We start from the raw sequence: 20,976 nt of genomic DNA on the forward strand, positions 1-20,976 counted from the left end.
TGAGATCCTATATGGAAATAAATAAATAAATATTGCCAATGTTACTAAAAATTGAATTTTTAATTTTTTAGAATTTAAATTTAAGTAGCTACATATGGCTGGTGGCTTCTGTGTTGAACAGCACTGGTTTGAGAAAATAGGCAGTTCAATAAACCTTTTATAGTGGTATAAACTTATATACCCCTTTTAGAAAATAATTTGAAAAAATGTATTGAAAAAGCGTGCATATTTCGATTTAGCAGTACTGACATTGGTAACCTGTAGTACAATAATTAATGCTTGAAAGTGTTCAAGAACTCAAATAATAATGTCAGCATAATTTGTGAGAATTAATAATTAGAAACCAATTAAATACCTTAAATAATCATTAATAAAAAAGTTAAATAAATTGTCATATCTTCATACTATGCCATTTTGTACAGCTATTTTTAAAAGTATATATTAGATCTTCCAATACTGATTTGAAAAGCTATCCATGACAGTCTAAGTGAAAAAATAATTATATAGTCAAAAATATACATAGTATGGTAAATCCATTTTCCAAAGGGAAAAATAAAAAGTTTGTGCATGTGTATTTGTCTATTCATAAAGAAATATGATAATATATAAAACAAAGTGCCATGGTGGTTTTCACTGGAGGGTGGGTTTATACACTGAAGTGTTGCTTGTATATTCTAAAAGCGTATTTTCTTCTTGAAATTAAAAAATCTATGTAAATATGTTAATTTCTTATTTCACACTCACTGGAACTTAGCCAGGATTCAAATTATGCAAAACTTGTATTCTATCTTTTAAGATTTTACAATTTTATAGGAAAAATAGACAAAATATTTCATAAACAATTGTGAACATTAGAATATTGACTACACCAGCGTAAGAAAGGGAGAGGATACATGACTGTACATTTAATCTCAATTTGGAATGGTGTTGCTAAGGGTAGTTGCAATGTTTGTGCGGAAGTGTGGGTGAATGATAGGTGCAGAGAATCAGCTGCCTTTCGATGCCAAGATAACATGGTATTCATTCCGTTCGGAGACCCACAGGAGTTGCTAACCAAGTGCAGCCTTTTGCTGATAGGGATCTCTTTTAAGCTTTCCTCAGGTCTTGGACCAAAGGAAGCATCTTTCTAAACTATAAATTTGATCTCACTTTGTCTTTCTGTTACTTAAAAAAAAAAAAAAAAAAAAAAGCTTTAGAAGTCTCCACACTGTTTTCAGAATGCTGTCATGTCCAAACTCCTTAGCTTCTTATGCCAAGACCTTCACAATCTGGCCCCAGTTTACTTTTTCCACCTTTATTTTACACTACTTCCCATTCACTTTCCTCTCACAACATGTTACTCATTCTTTCCTGAACTTTGACAAGCACTTTTAAACTTTCATGTCTTTTTTCACACAGTTTTCTCACTAATACCTTTACACCACTCTGTCCTTATCTACCTGCTGTACTCAAGGCCTAGCTTAATGTTACCTCTTTGAATCCATCCTTGATTCCCATAGGCCAAATTAATTTCTCCCATGCCCTCTGTTTTCTGAAAGTCTCAGTAATTACTTCTATCTTAGAGACGATGTTTACACATTAAATTAAAGTTAATTATTCGCATTACTCATTATCATTTTCCCCAATTAATGATGAATTGCTGGTCTCATGTCTTATTCATCTCTGCATGAAGTAATGCATGTATAACCTGGCAACCTGACGTCCAATAAGCCCTTGATATATGGAGCTATTATTTTGTTGTTTATATTAGTGGTGCCACCTCAAATGTGTATTACAAGACTTGGCATAGCACATACTTTAAAGACTTCTCTGTCAGCTAAACCCTGATTGAAAACAGTACTGTCATATTGCTCACCCCTAGCTTTTGGGAACCCTAAAGTCTTTATCTTCCCTACTTTTAGCATATCATACTGCTAATTCTCTTTATATCTTCATTTGGTTTGTCATTTGTTCCAGAAATACTTATTTGAACACCCATTATAAACCAGATAGTTTGCTAGACACTGAGGATATAGAATTAAATAAGATGAAAATTATTTCTGCCTTCCTGAAGCTTATCATCTAGCAGGGAAAATAATAATTAAACACAAGATTATGTAATTAAAATTTCATATCTGCTCTGCAGGAAAATCATAGGGCATTGTGAATAATTATTTTAAAAAGCTCTGACTTCATCAGATGGGTTAAAGAAATCTCCTTGAGGAAGTAATATTTAGGCCGATATCCAAATAATGGGCAAAAATTAAGTAGAAAAAAGTGACCAGGGATAGTGATGGAGGTGGGAAGATGGGAAAGAATTTCAGACAAAGAGAACTGAACTCAGGAAAGTAGTCAGCATGTTTTATAGAGCCAAGTTGTTCAATAATGAGTATAACTGTAATTCTCGGTGGTAGGTAAATCCAGGCCTTTTGCTCAGTATTTCTGGACCTGAAACCTATTTTCAATATTTCCCTTCAAACCTATGCCTGATCCCCATGGACCATGTTCCTACTCAGACTCTTCTTTCTGGTTGCAATGTTCCATCTCTCAGGTTTAAATTCTACCCATCCTTCCAGAGCCAATTCTAATCCTGAGGTTCTCTCTTATCCAACTCACCTGGCAACAATGACACTTTCCTGTCCATTATTTCCACGTCACTTTATCTCCATCTATCTCACTATCTATATATATGTATGCAATTCATATTCGATTTATCTCTATACCCCCTTCTCAAAAAGAGGTCTAGCACAATCCCTGTACCAAGTACATATTTAATATATTTGTATTGAATAAAAATGGCTTTTAATGAGTCATGTATGACACTGATGAAGTAACTAAGAGGGGGCATCAAATGTCTACAGAGTTTAAAAAGCAAAACTATTCAGTCAAACGTTTGTTTAGTTTACCACCTTTACAATGTTTTTCTATCAGCCTAAAATGGTTCTAAAATAAAGTGTATTTTTATTTAAAAAAAAAAAAAAAAAAAAAAGAAGTTGAATGTGCATTTATCACATGTATTGTTGGAGGCCAGTTAGCTCAGTTGGTTAGAGTGTGGTGTTAATACCATGTGTAGCATGTAAGGTTGCAAACTTTGCAAACAAGGAAGCGTGAGAAAATCAACACAATTCTTGCAACCACAGTTGGAAATCAAGAGCACAGACCTTGTAGCCTAGTACTTCAGTGTTTCCCTACTACCACCCCTTCCCCCCCACACATATTATAACAAAGACATTTACTTCTATTAGTTTTTAAATAAAAATTCTAAAATTAACCTAGCTCTCTCCCTCTGAGTACCTTCAGAAATCTATGGTTTGTGGAAGCCGTGAGACTATTTTCTTATGCAAGGTTAGCATAATTCAAAAGAACAAGTACAGTCTCCTCCTTTAGCTCTGAGGCTGAGAGAAGCATGTATGTCTCTGGGTAATGGGATCAATCTCTTTCTCCTGAGTCTACTTAAAAAGACATATTGATAGAGTTCGCTCTATCATTATCATCCCCTTAAAGCATCAGTACATCTTCCTTCTGACATGAAACTTTATTTTTCTTTGGACAAATTGAGGGACTCACATCTCTCTTAATTTCAAACCTTTGGGATAAGATAGCTATGTTGTCCAGGGCTCTGGGTTGGTTAATAATGATCTTGGAGAGTAAGGACTTAGTGTTTTCAAAGTTTGGTGTCTGCAGATGTTCCTTTGCTGTACTTTGAGAAAAAATCCTAATCTATGGTCACAGAATGAACTGGTAACCTTAGCTGGGCATCTTATAAATGTGGGCTTTTGGTCGTAAGTGTGCAAAACAGGAAAACTATTTATCATGTATCAGTGGCCCCTTTTTTACGTGGAAAGGATGTAGAGTGTGTAGAATTTTTAAAATGGGGAAGAATTTCTCCCCCAACTCTACCACAACCTGTCATAGGAAATTCTATGCCAAGGTGTTTTCATCTCTCTTTAAGTACAGTAAAATAAAAAAATTCAAAATGAAAATAATGTGAATGGGCCAGGCATGGTGGCTCATGCCTGTAATCTCAGGACTTTGAAAGGCTGAGGCTGATAGATCACTTGAGGTCAGGAGTTCAAGACCCACCTGGCCAACATGATGAAAACCCATCTCTACTAAAAATACAAAACATTAGCCAGGTATGGGGGCACAAACCTGTCATCCCAGCTACTTGGGAGGCTGAGGCAGGAGAATCGCTTGAACCTGGGAAGCAGAGGTTGCAGTGAGCCAAGATTGTGCCACTGCCCTCCAGCCTGGGTGACAGAGCAAGACTCTGTGAAAAAAAAAAAAAAAAAAAGAAAGAAAGAAAGAGAGAGAGAGAGAGAGAGAAAGAGAATGAATGAACATAACGTGGATGGAGCAAAAATGATTGAAGTAACTCTATTGAACTCTTCAAATTACACTGACAGCTACGGGCTACTGGTTAAAGAACCCAATTGATTAATATTGATTCCTTAAGGATTCAGTCAGCTGAATCATAAGAATACATAAAAAAGAAATTTTCTCAAGAGAGGAAACTTCACTTGATCATGAGAACAGGAAATATGTTAGTCTCAGGTTCAGATTGCATCAAGTGGTTTATATTCTCATCGAAACTGACTCTGAACCAGCTAGCTTTGCTCTCTCCTGCCTCCGAGTTCTTCTTTTTCTCTGCAGGATTAGGCACGTTTGCTTTTCTGATTCTGCAGCTTTTTCTAAACCAGAGGCAAGAATAATCTCAGTGCCAGATAAAGGAGATATAATTTCACTGTAATGTTGCTCTGTTCTTTTTTATTTTCCAAGAATTTTATGCACATTGTCAAATGTGACTGAAATGTGAGGGTTGCTCATATTTTACTGGTGTTTTTCTAGAGATGGAGGCTTGGAGGAATAAGAGTCTGTAATCCATAGCACCCTGAGAAAACATCTCTTCTCTTGTCTGTCTTCTCTCTAGCTGTACATGCCTTCAGAGCAGGGAATTTAGTAACTCTCACTACTACATCTCCAACACCTTTCTTATAGCCTAGAATGACAGTGAATGTCTCTAGAATAAAAAAAACTTTGCAGAATAGGAAGATTAGTTTAGAAACCTGGAGATGTTTTGTAAGACTAAAAAAAAAAAAAATGACCTCAAGGGGACATGAATGCCATCCATTAGTTTCTTAAGACTACACAATTGGACGTGAAAAAAAGTCTTCTCAGTGTTACTATAGACAGCAGAGAGCAAAGTCCAGAGTCAGAACCCACAAGTTTGTGGAAAAAATATTTCTCCCCCAAAGGTCTAGTGCTTTTAAAAATTATCTTGAAGACTCGTGTAGTAGCTACATCTGCTAATGTGAGTGGAGTATTTTCAGAAGATTAAAAGGAAGTTGGCATTAAATTGTGATTACTATCATTCCTTTTCAAGTACACAGGTTATGCCATGCATTTTATGACACTGCAGGCTCATTTGCCCTGTGAACCTCTCTCTAGCCTCCTCTCCAGTTGAGAATAACTAATTATTCTGCATTAGGAGAGTACTTTGTACATCTCTTGGCATAGCACTGCCACACTGAAACATGTTTTATTTGCACCAGATTGAGAGCCTTCGTGAAAAAGGAAATAAACGAAAACTAAGGATTGAGTTACTATGTCAGACAAAGTACTGGATTTTCTTTAGCATTCTGTACTCTTCTTTAATTGTTAGACTAGCTTGAGGACATTGGTATTATTTTCCCCATTTTTCAGATTTAAAAAAACAAACTAAAGAGAGATGAACAGAAACTGACCATATGCCACACGTATAGTAAGCGCTGTTCCCAAGATTAGAACCCAGATCTGACTAACAAGAGATCTCAAGCCCATTTTACTCCACCACACTTAGAGGCAGAGGAGCATAGTAGCATTGGTTCTAGAATCAGATTGCCTGGGTTTGTATCTCTACTTTGTCTCTCACAGACTACCTAATTTGTATGAATCTCTACTGTGGTTAAATGTACTATAAATGAAAAAAGTACACAACACATAGGATTGTTGTGAGGATTAAGTAAAGCAATACTTATTAATCATTTAGAAGAGTTCCTGAGACATGGTAAGTGTTGAGTAAAGGTTAACTATTTTTGAGAACAGATAACAGATCATTTTCTTTTGTATCGATAAATCTTAGCATGGTCCATAATTCAATGTTAGGCAGTTAGTAAACCCTGAAATAATGATTATGGAATTTAATTATATGTTGATGGAGAGGCAGAATTAAGAAAAGTTACTAGAATTTTCTGGAAAATATTTCATAGTTCATACAATTCAGGAAATGTAGTGTGGGGTACCCTTATTACTCATGGATACTCCCACAGTCCTTTTTCACCTGTATTTTTTCAAAGCACAAGCTTTTGAATGTCAGTTAATAAATATGGAAATGATAATGAAATTAGAAAAATGTGTGACCTCAATAATAATGATTTTCAGGCAAGAATTACCAACTGATGCTAAAATTCATAGATGAGGATGTCCATTTCTTCTTCAGATATAGAGTGTGACAAGAGAATGTCTTTCCCTTCTTAACAATGAGAAAAAGTTAGACAATCTACAAAATCATAAAATTTTTTTTTGAAATCATAAGAGAGCTGACATTGCAAGGCAAACCAACTGAATTCCAATGAATGGCATACTACTCTCAGAAGGGATGGGACAAAAGAACTATTTCATTTCTGACAGAACGTAAGAGGAAAAAATATTGCTGTCCTAAAAGCAGGTACAATGTTAAAAATCAGTTACAATGTTACCAAATTCTTTAAAGCAATGTGTAGGATAGCTTATTCATGACCGTGAGAACCTAAACACAAAAGGAGTTGACCCTAACTCACATGTTCTTTTCCACAGGCTTCCAGAGGTGTTGATGCAGAAGACTGGATGCAGGACCCTTGGTGGCACCAGTGTGCAGATGAGCAGATAGTGACTGATTGCCACTGGGGTAAGTTGGAAATTACTACTCACTTCTCTGGATTCATGTCTCAAATAAAACAAATTACTAAGCCACTGAGAAAGAGGCAACAACCCCTCCAACATCAAGGGCCAGAGAAAGGTCCTCTGCTTATATGAAAGTGATAACATAAAAGGTAGGAAAACCTTCTTTCTCCAGGATCCAGAAAAAGACCCATTCCTTCTGGGAGAAGGGTAGAATTAAAATATCTCTACCTCTTGGAAATTTGAAAGAAAACTTTTGGGCCCAGGTTCCTGGACTGATACAAAGCAGAGGTCTGCTACAACTGGAGTATGGGCAGGATTCAGGGGGAAAAGGGGAGCAGGAATGCTAAGAAGCCAAAGCTTCAAGGCCTGGGTGTATAGGATCTGCCTAAGACTGAGACTGGGTCATTAGAGCCAAGAATCTCATCTTCTCTCCAAGAGCTTCAAACTGAGTAACCAGCAATAATATTCTACCAACTGGGACCAGGACAAAGGGTGGTAAGAGATTCTCTCTGTGGTAGAGAATGGCTGAAAGCAGGGGATGGATCAGGAATACTGAAAAAAGTGTTCTGGTACCCAAGGAACCACTCTAAGCACAATGTACATATCCCATCACTGGAGGAATTGGAAGTGTGTGGTACACTTCAGGTAACAATAGCAAAAACAATTACCAAATCTAGTCTAAATATTAACTAGATTGACTCAACTCAGAAGTAGAGGATACATTTCCAAGCATAAATACTATTTACTTTTGTATCTATTGTTTTTCCACATACAATTACCAATATTTAGTAACAATTATGTTCTGTACCCACAAAAGCAAGAAAGAATGACCCTAGTGTCAAGAATAAGAAGCAAGAATCCCAGCACTGTCGGAGGCCAAGGTGGGCGGATCATGAGGTCAGGAGATTGAGACCATCCTGGCTAACATGGTGAAACCCTGTCTCTACTAAAAAATACAAAAAATTAGCCGGGCGTGGTGGCAGGTGCCTGTAGTCCCAGCTACTCGGGAGGCTGAGGCAGGAGAATGGTGTGAACCTGGGAGGCGGAGCTTGCAGTAAGCCGAGATTGCACCACTGCACTCCAGCCTGGGTGACAGAGTGAGACTCCATCTCAAAAAACAAACAAACAAACAAACAAAAAAAGAAGAAGCAAGAAAAATCAGATTCAGAGTTGAGTCTGATAGCTGAAACTATAGCTGAAACTCTCCGACTGGAACATTTAAATAACTATGATTAATATAATAAAGGACCTAAAGAAAAAGGAGAATGACATGCATAAAGAGATGAATTTCCTCATAGAGATCGAAACAATAAATATAATCAAGTGGAATTGCTAGAAATTAAAAAAAAAGATAAGGTAAATAATATTGAATATTTATAATCAGACTGAATGCAGCTGAAAAAAAAAGTAAACTGGAAGATGTCCATAGAAATTATTCAAACTGAAACATAAAAATAAAAAAGATTGATAAGTCCAGTATACAAAAATGCATGGTAATTTTACATACTAGCAAGGATAATTTAGAAATTATTATTATTTTCCTTTTGTTATGGGAGATGAGATGCTATTTCTTTGAAGGCCCCTTCTCTTCTTTAGCTCTTGATTCCATTCTTTTATATTTTCACAAATCCTCTAATCTTCGTGTGTTTCTGTCTCTCTCATCAGCTATTTTACTCTTTATTAAATTATTTGCTTTATCATTTAGATTCTCTAGTAGTTACATAAAAAGAAGCACAAATAAACCTCTTTGACTCCCTGTCTCTCCGCCACCCGCCACCCACCTCACTCCGTCCTCAACATACTCCTACCCTGGTCTTTGTTCCCGCTGCTACCCTCAATCAGCTCTAGCCAAGAAAACAAGTAGAGCGGTTACTTCTCTGCCATTGACTTAGCCTATTAAGAACTCTTGACCAGCAGTCACTCCTGCTTTCTTGAAACATTTATTTATTCTGCCTTCCTTAACACCACACATTTCTTTTTCTGCCTCACTGAGACCTCATTCTGTCTCCTTTTCTGCCTTAAATTATCCTATTCAACCTCTAATTGTTGATGTACTTTAGGTTTGAGTCTCAGATTTCTTTCTGTTGCCTTCTTACATTTTTTCCTATAGAAAATATCCTCCAGTAGATATACCTAATGCTAGATGACGAGTTGGTGGGTGCAGCGCACCAGCATGGCACATGTATACATATGTAACTTACCTGCACATTGCGCACATGTACCATAAAACCTAAAGTATAATAATAATAATATATATATATATATATATATGAAGAAAATATCCTCCAGTAATAGGGTTTTAAGTACTACTTGTATGCTGATGTCTTCCAAATTTCCATCTGGACATCTTTTGTGAGCTCCAGCCTTGCATACACAACTAAATTCATGACATTTTCACTTTGAATATCAATAGGCATTTCAAATTTATCATTTCCAAAAAAGAACTGTTAACTCTCATCCAACTTCAGCAAATCTATTTCTCCCATAAACTCCCTCCTCTCAGTAAAAGGTACCATTATCTGCTCAGTTGCTCAGCCAAAAACTTAGGAGTTGTTTTCGATTGCTTTCTTCTGCTCACTCCCCATGCCCAATGCAGCAGCGAGTGACATCATTTGTACCTCCCAAGTATATCCTGATTCTTTCCTTTTGCAGCATGTCTATGTGCATCCAAGCCATTTGGGTTATCCTATTAGCATCCTAACTGGTCTTTGTGCCTCAACTCCTGCTTTTCTAAACTCCATCCTCACAGAGCAGCCAATGTACTTTTAAATATTTATATATATGTGTGTGTGTGTATTATATATATGTGTGTGTGTATATGTATATATGTATTATATATATGTGTGTGTATATGTATATATATACACACACATATAATACACATACACACATATATATACACATATATACACAGACATATATTTTATATACTATATATATATATTTCCTACCACGGTCTACGTGGCTTCTGACCACCTCTCTGATCATAACTTCTTTCACTTTTCCTCTTACTCACTGTTTTTCAACAACACTGTTTTTTTCTTGAACAGAAACAGAACTTGCTCCTGCTAGTTCCTTTTCATTCATATGGAAGCCTAAGCATTTTATCCCCAGGAGGGCTTCCCTGACTATTGTAGTTAGCATCCTACTGCTTCATTAATACAATTCTAGCTATTCTCCATATTCTTATGAGGAGGTGAGTAGAGATAGCAAGATGGGCGTGGGAAAAAAGCTAACAAAATATTGTCTCAGATTGAGACTAGCTTCATTCTAATTTCACAGAATCTCTGGAGAAAAGTCTACTACGGTGTAAATATCCCCTTGGAGTAAGGCAGTGGCCTTTGGTACTCCTGCATCAGTCATTTTTTTTGGTGGGTTTTTTTTTGCCAAGGTCCAAGGGATGGACAGACAGTGAGGTTAGCTGACCTCCTGAGCCACGAGGCTGCCATTGACCAAGGACAGTTCTTTACAGAAGGGAGAAACTGTGGGTGGTAGACAACACTGCTACTTCCAGCAACTGGAGGGGTCAGGGCAGTGAGTAGCAAAAAGAATATTGGCAGGACATCAACAGCCTCTATTACACAATGTTCATCTTTGGGGTTTGTTCAGCTTTTAAATATGTAGGTTTGTGTCTTTTGCCACATTTGGGACATTTTTAGCCATTATTTCTTTGAGTATTTTTTAGCCTATCTTTTTTTAACTTTTTTATTGTGGCCAACTTAGTCTAATATAGCTACCATTTTTTCCCCTCTTCTTTTGTACCGAATTAAATTTTAGGTGGAAAGATGGGTATAGGATTTGAATAACATAGTTTCAAAAATTCATTTTAATTCTCACATTTTATAATTTTGTAATTGTAACAATATCATCTAAGTTTATTCCTGATAATTAATCATAATACTGACACAGATATTATTTCCCTTTTCTAAGCATTTGATTTACATTATGATACATAGTCAAGTAGTGAGACTTGATTATGCTTTTCAGAATTCATTAGATCTGTAGAAATTATATCCAGGTCTGCAATCACACTGACCCACCCTCAATCATCTTGTTTACATTCTATTCTACCCTAGTCAACTCTAGCTGTAATAAGCCTACTGGAACTTTAACATTGCATCTTCTGCAATTACTTTCCTTACCATTGTAGGCTAAAATTACTCCTCTCTTTACTCTAGAAAATGATAGTACTTAGCACATTACACAATGATGTCATTAATTTTGTATAGCTAAAGATAATCTCAGTGCCCAAGATTTTCTAGTAGTTAAATATTTTCTCATCTCAAACACATTCAGAGTTCCTTCTGACTTTTATAAGTTACAAGTCTTACCCCCATTAAACTCATTTAAATCTACAAAATAACTGGAAAATAAAGACAAAATCTATTTGTCTTCCCTTTTATTTCTGTCAGCTCTTGAAATAAACTGGTTTTGCCTTTACATCTCATTTTTATTATTTTATGCAGGCTGCAAAGGAATTTGTTTGTTCAAGCAAATAATGTCATCAACTTATAATGAAAGAATGTACACTGTATTCAACTGGCTGGAGATTGATATTGTTATTTAGAAAAATACTTACTATAGCATGACAACAAGATGTATGGAAAATAAAAGTCTAAATAAATTGCTTGGAACAAATCGACTTGGAACAAAAGCAAAGGTTGTTGGCTCAGATTGCTGGGCAATACATGAGACCAATGTTTCACAAACTGTGTTTCTCCAGCTGATAATAGATTTCCCCTGAAATGAACAGTTAATTTCCTGGTCAAATACATTGGAGGAAATGCTGTATAGTGTGATTTAAAAGATAAATTAACCATTTAAAAATGTTCAGAAGTCCTACTGAAAAGAAATCCATTATTCTTAAACACTTATGCAAACATCTCTCAGTTCACTAATAATTTCAGATCAGCCAGGAAACTTTTGACTTGGACTATTATACAGTTATTCCCAAGTATATGTTCTCTTTTATTAGTTGATTCTGTCGGTCAGTGTTTGGTTGCAGAGTACTGACTCTACTGTAGATAATTCTAGGAGAAATAAATTATAAATGTGTGCTAAATGGCCAACAGAATTTGGGGAATAAATGAAATAACAGACTTTTAGGCAGAACTTCCAAAAATCACTTGGAAAACCACATAACAGAACTGTATCTCTAAGGGTTTTGCTCTTTCCATCATAATCAGGAATCTAACTGTTGAATTGAGAAGCTGCTGCTACAGAAAGTTCCATACCCTCTCTGTTTTGTTGTGACTCACACCAGCAAAATAGAGGTCTCACACCTGGCCTTTCTCTCTACTTAAAACAATTTAAATTCAGATTTCACTCTTGTGCATCTGATTGGTGAAACATAAACATATCCAGAATCTCAGCTTCAAGGGAATCTGGATAATTTGATTTTCAGCTTTCCAGCCTCTGCTTCACAGTATCCTATACATCATAATCATTTTGTCCCAACATATACTGTATTGCAAGATGCTAAGGTTTCTGATGATGCAATGGGATGAAATAATAATTCTAAAAATTCTGGCCAGGAATGATGGCTCACGCCTGCAATCCTAGCACTTTGAGAGGCCGAGGCAGATGGATCACTTGAGCTAAGGAGTTCAAGACCAGCCTGAGCAAAAGGTGAAACCCCATCTAAAAAAAAACAGAAAAAATAGCTGAGTATAGTAGCATGCATCTGTAGTCCCAGCTATTGGAGGGCTGAAGCGATAGGATGGCTTGATCCTGGGAGATTGAGACTGAAGTGAGCTGTGATCATACCACTGCATTGTAGCCTGTCCAGCCTGGGTGACAGAGCAAGACCCTTTCTCAAAAAAAAAGGAAAAAAAATCTAAATAAAGCTAGTTTCATAAAGTTTCATGAAGCCAGAGATTTATTATATGTGCCTAATTTAATCTTTGTAATAAAATAGGTACTCAAAAAACAGAGTCATTTAATGAATAAATGCATGAGATTATAGGATCACCCTGCCAACCCTGTTGTTTTCCTGAAGATGAAACAGAACTCTAAAGAGGTGAAATGACCTGCTTACATTCTCCACAATGGAATCTATCCAAGGTCTGTTATCTTAAGTGTGTTCTCATTTTATTGTTCCATAGTCTCATATTGTAATACAGTGTTTTGCCTTTTAAAAAAGATTACAAGGTGAAAGCAATGTTAATTGTGTAATCAAAAGGAATAAAATTAAATAGAATTAACATATTAACGAGCAGTTAAAATATGAAGAATGCTATGCTAAGTACTGTAGGAAACATAAATACAATATAAATTCTTATCCTTCTAAATCATCCACAACATTAAATTCTAATAATGGACTTTTTTTCTCTATACTACCATACAGAGTGTTAGAGCACTCTGTATGTAATTCCTGTAGCCAATTTTATTTACATGCCCCTAAACTTGAAGCCCACTGGTTTATGCTTGTGTTAAATAGCTTTCTTTATTATTTTAATGTTTAAAAATCTTTTGCTAATTTTACATTTACTAGTATTTTCTTCCTTAACATTATTCTCTGTAGTTATTGGCAAATGACATAAGGAAGGTTCTTACATTCATCTATATTTAGCCTTATGTAACATGGAGAGATTTTCTGTAAAGTGTAATTCCATCCGTTTAAGAAGATTTCTGTTAGTACCTGTATCGGTCTCCCATAACAAAATATCATAGATGGGTGGTTTAAACAACAAAAATTTATTTCTTACAGTTCTGTAGGGTGGGAAGTCCAAGATTAAGGTGCTCGCAAGGTAGGTTTCATTCTGTGGCCTCTTCTTTTGGCTTGTAGGTGATGAGCATCTGGCTGTGTGCCCTCATGACTTCTTTGTGTGCATGAGGATGAAGAGAGAGAGAGAAAGGGAGAGATTTCTTTCTCTTTTTATAAGGGCAATAACCTAATCACAAAGACCTTACCCTTATAAACTAATCTAATCCTAATTACCTGCCAAAGATTCCATCTCTAACTACCATCATTATTGGGAGTTAGAGCTTCAACATATGTATTGAGAGGCACAATTGAGCCATAGCAATATCAACACAAAACAATATGCATAGAATATTGCATATTAGCAGAATAGGACTGGGGTGCTGGTCTCAAAATTGTCAAAATAGAGGAAACTAAGTAACATTCATAGGACTAAACAGTACCTGTGTTGCTATTGCTTAACAGTAGCACTAAGGTTTATAGTATGTATCTTTATCATAATTAATCTTTAAATGATGTTTTTGTACTTCACATATAATGAAAGAAATTTACAGCAGAATATTTTCATATAGTTTCTCTAAAATTTTGTGGTACTGTCATAAATGTTTATTATAATCTTCAGAACAGCTGCTAAGAAACTTAAAGTTATAGCTAATGAACTAATAATGGAGATAATATGAATATCATACTATCTTATATGTAGAAAATCATAAAGACCACCAAAAAACTGTTAAAACTGATAAATGAATTCAGCAAAGTTGCAGAATACAGAATTAACCTAAAAAACTCAGTAACATTTTTAGGCAGTAACAATGAACTATCCAAAAAGAAAATTAGGAAAACTATCTCATTTATGATAGCATCAAAAAGACTAAAACAATTAGGAATAAACTTAACCAAGAAAGTGAAAGACTTATACACAGAAAACAACAAAGTATTAATGAAAGAGATTAAAGGCACAAACAAATGGGAACACAACCCATATTTATGGATTGGAAGACTTAATATTGTTAAAATGCCCATTCTGCCCAAAGCAATCTGTACATTTCATGCTATTGCCATCAAAATCTCAATGGCATTTGTTAGAGAAATAGAAAAAACAATTTTAAAATTCATATGGAATCACAAAAGACCCAGAATAGCCAAAGCACCCTGGAGTAGAAAGAATAAAGCTAGAGTTATCATACTTCCTGATTTCAAAATATATTACACAACTACAGTAATTAAAACTCTATGGTACTGACATACAGAGAGTTATGTAAGACCAATTGAATAGAATATAGAGCCAAGAATTAAACCGACACATATGTGGTTAACAGATATTTGAAAGAGTACCAATAATACACAATGGAGAAAAAATAGTATTTTTAACAAATTGTGTTGGGAAAACTGGGTGTCAACAAGCAAAAGAATGAAATAGGCTTCCTATCTTACACTGTACACAAAAATAAACTAAAAATGGAGTAAAGACTTAAAGGTAGGATCTGAAACTGTGTAACTCCTGAAAGAAAACACAGGGAGAAATCTCCATGACATTGGTCCTGACAATGATTCCTGGCTATGACACCAAAAGCACAAGAAATAAAAGCAAAAATAGACAAGTGAGACTATATGGAACAAAAAATTGTCTGTACAAGAAAGGAAACAACAGAGTAAAGAGGCGACCTACAGAATGAGAGAAAATATTTGCAAGCCATGTATAAGGGGTTAGTATATAAAATATTTAAGGAACTACTACAACTCAATAGCAAAAAAGTATGACTTAATTAAAATATGGTCAAAAACCTGAATAGATACTTTTTCTGATAGAGGCATACAAATAAATGGTCAGCAGTTATCTGAATAGATGCTCAGCATCACTAACAACCAAGGAAATACAAATCAAACTGAAGTGAGGTATCATCTCATACCACCAAAAAAACAAAAGTTGAATTTTGGTGAGAATATATAATACTTGGAACCTTTTTACACTGTTGGTGAGAAAGTAAAATAACGCAGCTGCTAAGGGACACAGTAGGGAGGTTCTTCGAAAAATTGAAAATAAAACTATCACATAATTTAGCAATCCTACTTCTGGGCATATACTCTAAAGAATTGAAATAAGGATCTCTAAGGGATATTTGTACTCCTGTATTTATTACATCACTCACAATAGCTAAATTATGGAAGCAACTGAAATACCTGTTGAAAGATGAATGGATAGAAAACAATTGTGATTTTTTTGCATACAATAGAATATTATTAAGCCTTAAAAGAGAAGGAAATTCTGCCATTTGCCGCAACATGGATGACCTTGAAGGACATTACGCTAAGTGAAATAAGCTAGTCACAGAAAGATAAATACTACATGATTTCACTTATATGAGGTATCTAAAATAGTCAAACTCAAAAACAGGTAATAGAATAGTGGTTACCAGGGAGCAGGGGGACAGGGAATTGTGGACTTGTTGTTCAGTTGATATAAGGTTTTTGTTATGCAAGATGAATTAGTTCTAGAGATCTGCACTATAGAATAATAGTTATAGTTAACAATACTATATTAAGCGCTGAAAAATTGTTGAGGGTAAATTTTATGTTGTGTTTTTATCACAAAAAGGAAACCCACAGACAAACAATAAAACAATGGGACATAGGAAACTTTTGGAAATGGTGGATATGGGCATTACATTGATTGTGATGATGGTTTCATGAGAATATGCTATGTCAAAACTCATAAACTGTATACATTAAACATATACATTTGATTGTATATCAATTATACCTGAATAATGCTATCTAAAATAAACTAACAAAAGAAGAACAAATTAAACTCAAAGTAAGAAAAGGAAACAAATAATAAAGACAAGAAAATAAATGAATAAAATTAAATTGGAAAGCCAATAGAAAAAACTAGTGAAACCAACAACTGCTTCTTGTCAAAATTCAATACATTTGGTAAATCTCTAACAGCAAGAGATAGCACATTTTACTAATATCAGAAATGAAAGGGCAGGAGGAAGCATAACTATATATTGTTCTAAATTTAACAGAATATAAGAAAATATTTTGAACAGCTTTATGTCAAAACTTCACTGCACAGATTAAGTGAACAAATTCTTTAAAAGAACAAAGTAACAAATTTCACCAGGAATAAATAAATAACCCATATAGCCATGTATCTACTTTACTTAGTTTTTTTTAATCTTAAAGGTATGTTGAATTTTGTCAATTGTTATTTCTGCATTTAATGAAATAATCTTATGGCTTTTCTTATTCAGTCCAATAATAGTACAGAAATTACTGGTTGATTGATTTCAAATAATAAACAAAACTTGAATTTTTTTTTTTTTCTTTTTTGAGACGGAGTCTCACTCTGTCATTCTGGCTAGAGTGCAGTGGTCCCATCTGGGCTCACTGCAACCTCTGCTTCCTGGTTCTCCTGCCTTAGCCTCCTGAGTGGCTGGGATTACAGGGATGCACTACCGTGCCCAGCTAATTTTTGGATTTTTAGTAGAGATGGGGTTTCGTCATTTTGGCCAGGCTTATCTCGAACTCCTGACCTCAGATGATCCACTGGCCTCAGCCTCCCAAAGTGCTGGGATTATAGGTGTGAGCCACTACGCCAGGCCCCAAACCTTGAATTCTATAGTAATCCCTTATTTGTTCATGATATATTTTCCTTTCTTAAAATACATTTATGATTTGACTTGCTCATTTTTTTACATTATTAATATTAATCTTTTTTTTAAGAGTATCTTGTTTTGCTGCTAGAACAATGCTGGCCTCAAAAAATAAATGGGATGTGTTATCTGATATACTAATTTCAGAGTTTCAGGATAAATACGAAGAAAAACTCTAGCTCTTCACGGTCAAATGATTTAGAAAACAAAGGTAAAGGGAAAATCTTGAAGTCAATCAAAGAGAAAAGAAACAATTTCTACCAGGAAGCAAAGATATGAAATAGCAGACTTGGCTTCTGAAATGAGGCCAGACAGAAGACAATAAAGTTGCTTATTTGACATATGGAAAGCAAACACAGAAACAGCAACTCTCCACCTACAATGATGCCCTGTGAAAACATCTTGCAAATAAGAAAGCAATGTGCTTCTCAGATGACAAAAACTGAGATAAATTATTGCCAGCCAATTTGCATGAAAAGAGATGTTACGGCAAGATCTGGCAAACTGAGCATGATATCAGATGAACTTCTGAAGGAAAACACACAGACACACTCATGCACATGCATAGTCACACAAAGACATTTGGACACAGTAATAATGTGGGTGAATATAACAGACTTTAGTTTTTTAAATGTCTTTAAAATAGAATTGCCTTTAAAATATAATTTACAATGTGGGTGTATAGAACAGATTTAATATTTTTAAATCTCTTTAATATATAATTGAAATCTCTTTAAAATAAATTTGTCCTGCTGCTTAGGTTTCTCTGAAGCTTCAGGAACTCTGCTTTATTATTTTTCATTATATTTGAAAAAGTCTTGGCCTCTATCTCTTCAAATATTTCTTCTGCTTCATTCTTTCTTCTCCTCCTGAGATTCCAAGTATGTGTATATTAAATGATTTTGTCTGGTTTCACAACTCTTCCATGCTTCTGTTTGCCTTTTAGCTCTTTTTTTCCTCTTTGTGTTTTAATTATCTTCAAGTTATTGCTGCTTTCCATTTCTCTGACTATTCTGCTGAAAAGCCTGCTGAAGTAATTCTTCATTTCTGATATTGTGTTTTTATTTTCAGCATTTTCATTTGATTCTTTTTAAACTTTCCTCCTTCCTTCTGAATATCTCCCATTTTTTCGTTCATGGATTCACCTTTTCCACTACCCAATTCCTTCAGCATATTAGTCATTGTTATTTTAAGCTCCCTGTCTTACTGTCAACCTCTGAAGTGTCTCCATGTCTGCTTCTCTTCATTTCTTTTCTTTCTTGAGTATATGTCCTTTTACTTGCTTTATGTGTTCCATAATGTTTAGATAAATGTCAGACTTTGTTAGTAAAAGGAAGACATTAAAACTAGATGAATAAAACTGAGACTAGGTGACTAAAATTTATGCCTGGAAGTTTTCAGTTTTTTCTTCTATCAGGCAATTTGAAGGGAAGGGTTGAGTAAATCTAGTCTGTCGCTGAGCTGGTTTTGGGCTTTTTGGTTGCTAGGTTCCTTCTGTGTACCACAGACTTCAAATTCCTTTAGAGCAAACCACCACTATCTTATGCTTAATGCATGGCCCAGAGTGCTAGAGGCTTTCTCTTAGAATTCCTTTTCCACCGTTGGGTTTCTGTAGGCCTGCACTCCTAAACCACGTTGGTGGTTTCTCTCTGCACCCTTGCCCTTCCCTTAGTGATAGGCTGGTGATGTTTGTTACTGAGAGTGAGGCGGGAGCAGAATTTTCTTGGCTCTCCTGCTGCAGCCTCAAATCTACATAGTCCCTGTCCTAGTCCCTGTCCACAGAAGCCTCAGCATTCCTTTCTGTTCCCAAGTGGCACCCAATCCCCACCTTATACTCATGCAGGGCCTAGAGTACAAAATGGGCTTCTCCAAGTGCTCCTCCTCCACCCACACACCTAGCCAGGCCCAGCATCCCATGTCACTAACGCAGCTCTTTCAGGTCTCTGTCCCCGTCCCCATCTTTCTCATGAACGCGTAACAGATGCACATGGAAAATAACTAGTGAGGCTAGGTGCAGTGGCTCGTGCCTGTAATTCCAGCACTTTGGGAGGCCGAGGTAGGTGGATCACCTGAGGTCGGGAGTTCAAGACCAGCCTGACCAACATGGAGAAACTCGGTCTCTACTGAAAATACAAAATTAGCCGAGCACGGTGGCACATGCCTGTAATCCCAGCTACTTGGGAGGCTGACACAGAAGAATCGCTTGAACCGGGGAGGTGGAGGTTGCAGTGGGCCCAGATTGTGCCATTGCACTCCAGCCTGGGCAACAAGAGCAAAACTCTATCTCAAAAAACAAAAAACAGAAAAACAAAAACAAAAACAAAAAACAAACTAGTGAGGGCTACTCTGGGCACACTGCCTGTGGGGTATCCCTGCTCTGCAAGGGGTAGTGAAACAAACAAACTAGTGAGAAAGAATGGGCTTCCCATGTATCTAGATCTCCCAGGATATTAAACTCACACTAATCTACATCTAGCTTTTAGAAATTTATTAAAATATCAGTTGTATTCTTCTAACTGTTTTTATGATGATCATCTCTTCCTTCTGTGTGCTACCAAATGTAACATATTTCGTGTGTCCCATCTCTCATCAGGAACCCATCACTCCTTAGGATTCCATTTCCTTGATTGCTTTGTGATCTCAGTTCTCTGATTGGCTCAAATACAATTACAATTTGTAGATTTTTTTTCTACTTTTTCTCATTGCTTGAGTGAAAGTGATGTGATTTTTCAGCCTTCTATATCCTAACTGGCTTATCTTGAAATTTTCTTGAAGAATATAGATCATTTAATTGTAGATATCTCTCAGTTTGGGTTTTTCATATGTTTTTGTGTATCAGCATGGTATACGGCATCTATTAATCACATTACTTGTGATGTTAACTTTGATTCCTTGATTGCTACATTTCTGTACTGAAAATTACATTTTTTCAACTTTTTACATAATGTTGCTGTGGGGAAATACTTTGTATATTTGTAAATATCCTATATTCTCTCAAATTTTACCCACTAGCTTTAGCAAGTATTGACACATTTTGCCTGAATCAATTATTATGATGGTTGACAACTTGTAATTTTGTAATTTTATATTTCCTTATCCATTTCCTTATCCACTGGGAGGAAAAACTTTCCACTTTTTAAATTTATATATTTACATATTTTATTTATATCAGTGTGAACTTCAGAATTCTTTATTCGAGGGCTATAATCCTTTGCTATCCCTATTTTAATGTTTTTTTTTTAAATCGAGACGGAGTTTGGCTCTTGTTGCCCAGGTTGGAGTGCAACGGTGCAATCTCGGCTCACTGCAACCTCCACCTTCCGGGTTGAAGCGATTCTCCTGCCTCAGCCTCCCAAGTAGCTGGGATTACAGGTGCCCACCATGATGCCCGGCTAATTTTGTATTTTTAGTAGAGACAAGGTTTCACCATGTTGGTCAGGCTGGTCTTACACTTGACCTCAGGTGGTCCACCCGCCTCAGCCTCCCAAAGTGCTGGAATTACAAGCGTGAGCCACTGGGCCCGGCAATGTTCTAATTTTTCTATGTTTGCCCAAGGGAACTGCTTAGAGCTGGCCCCTGTGTCCTTTGACGAGTCCTATCATTATTTAGACTCTTTGTACTTTCTGTTACTTAAAGATGTTCTAGATCCATCTTGTAGTTTCTCTGCTCCAGCCCATAAGCCAGTCATTTCTCCAATGAGTGCTCATTTCATTT

At 35.8% G+C, this 20,976-nt stretch overlaps 1 long non-coding RNA gene across 1 annotated transcript in view; it reads left to right on the plus strand.

The window, feature by feature from the left end:
* The window catches only part of LOC134740272 (uncharacterized), an 88,968-nt gene that overhangs the window by 30,719 nt on the left and 37,273 nt on the right, over window positions 1–20,976 (plus strand). Inside the window, exon 2 of the long non-coding RNA XR_010127611.1 lies at window positions 6,814–6,904. This is a non-coding gene — a long non-coding RNA (uncharacterized LOC134740272). The remainder of the gene's footprint in view (window positions 1–6,813; window positions 6,905–20,976) is intronic.

This window comes from Pongo pygmaeus, chromosome 9 (genome assembly GCF_028885625.2).
Source record: "Pongo pygmaeus isolate AG05252 chromosome 9, NHGRI_mPonPyg2-v2.0_pri, whole genome shotgun sequence".
Taxonomy (NCBI): Eukaryota; Metazoa; Chordata; class Mammalia; order Primates; family Hominidae; genus Pongo; species Pongo pygmaeus.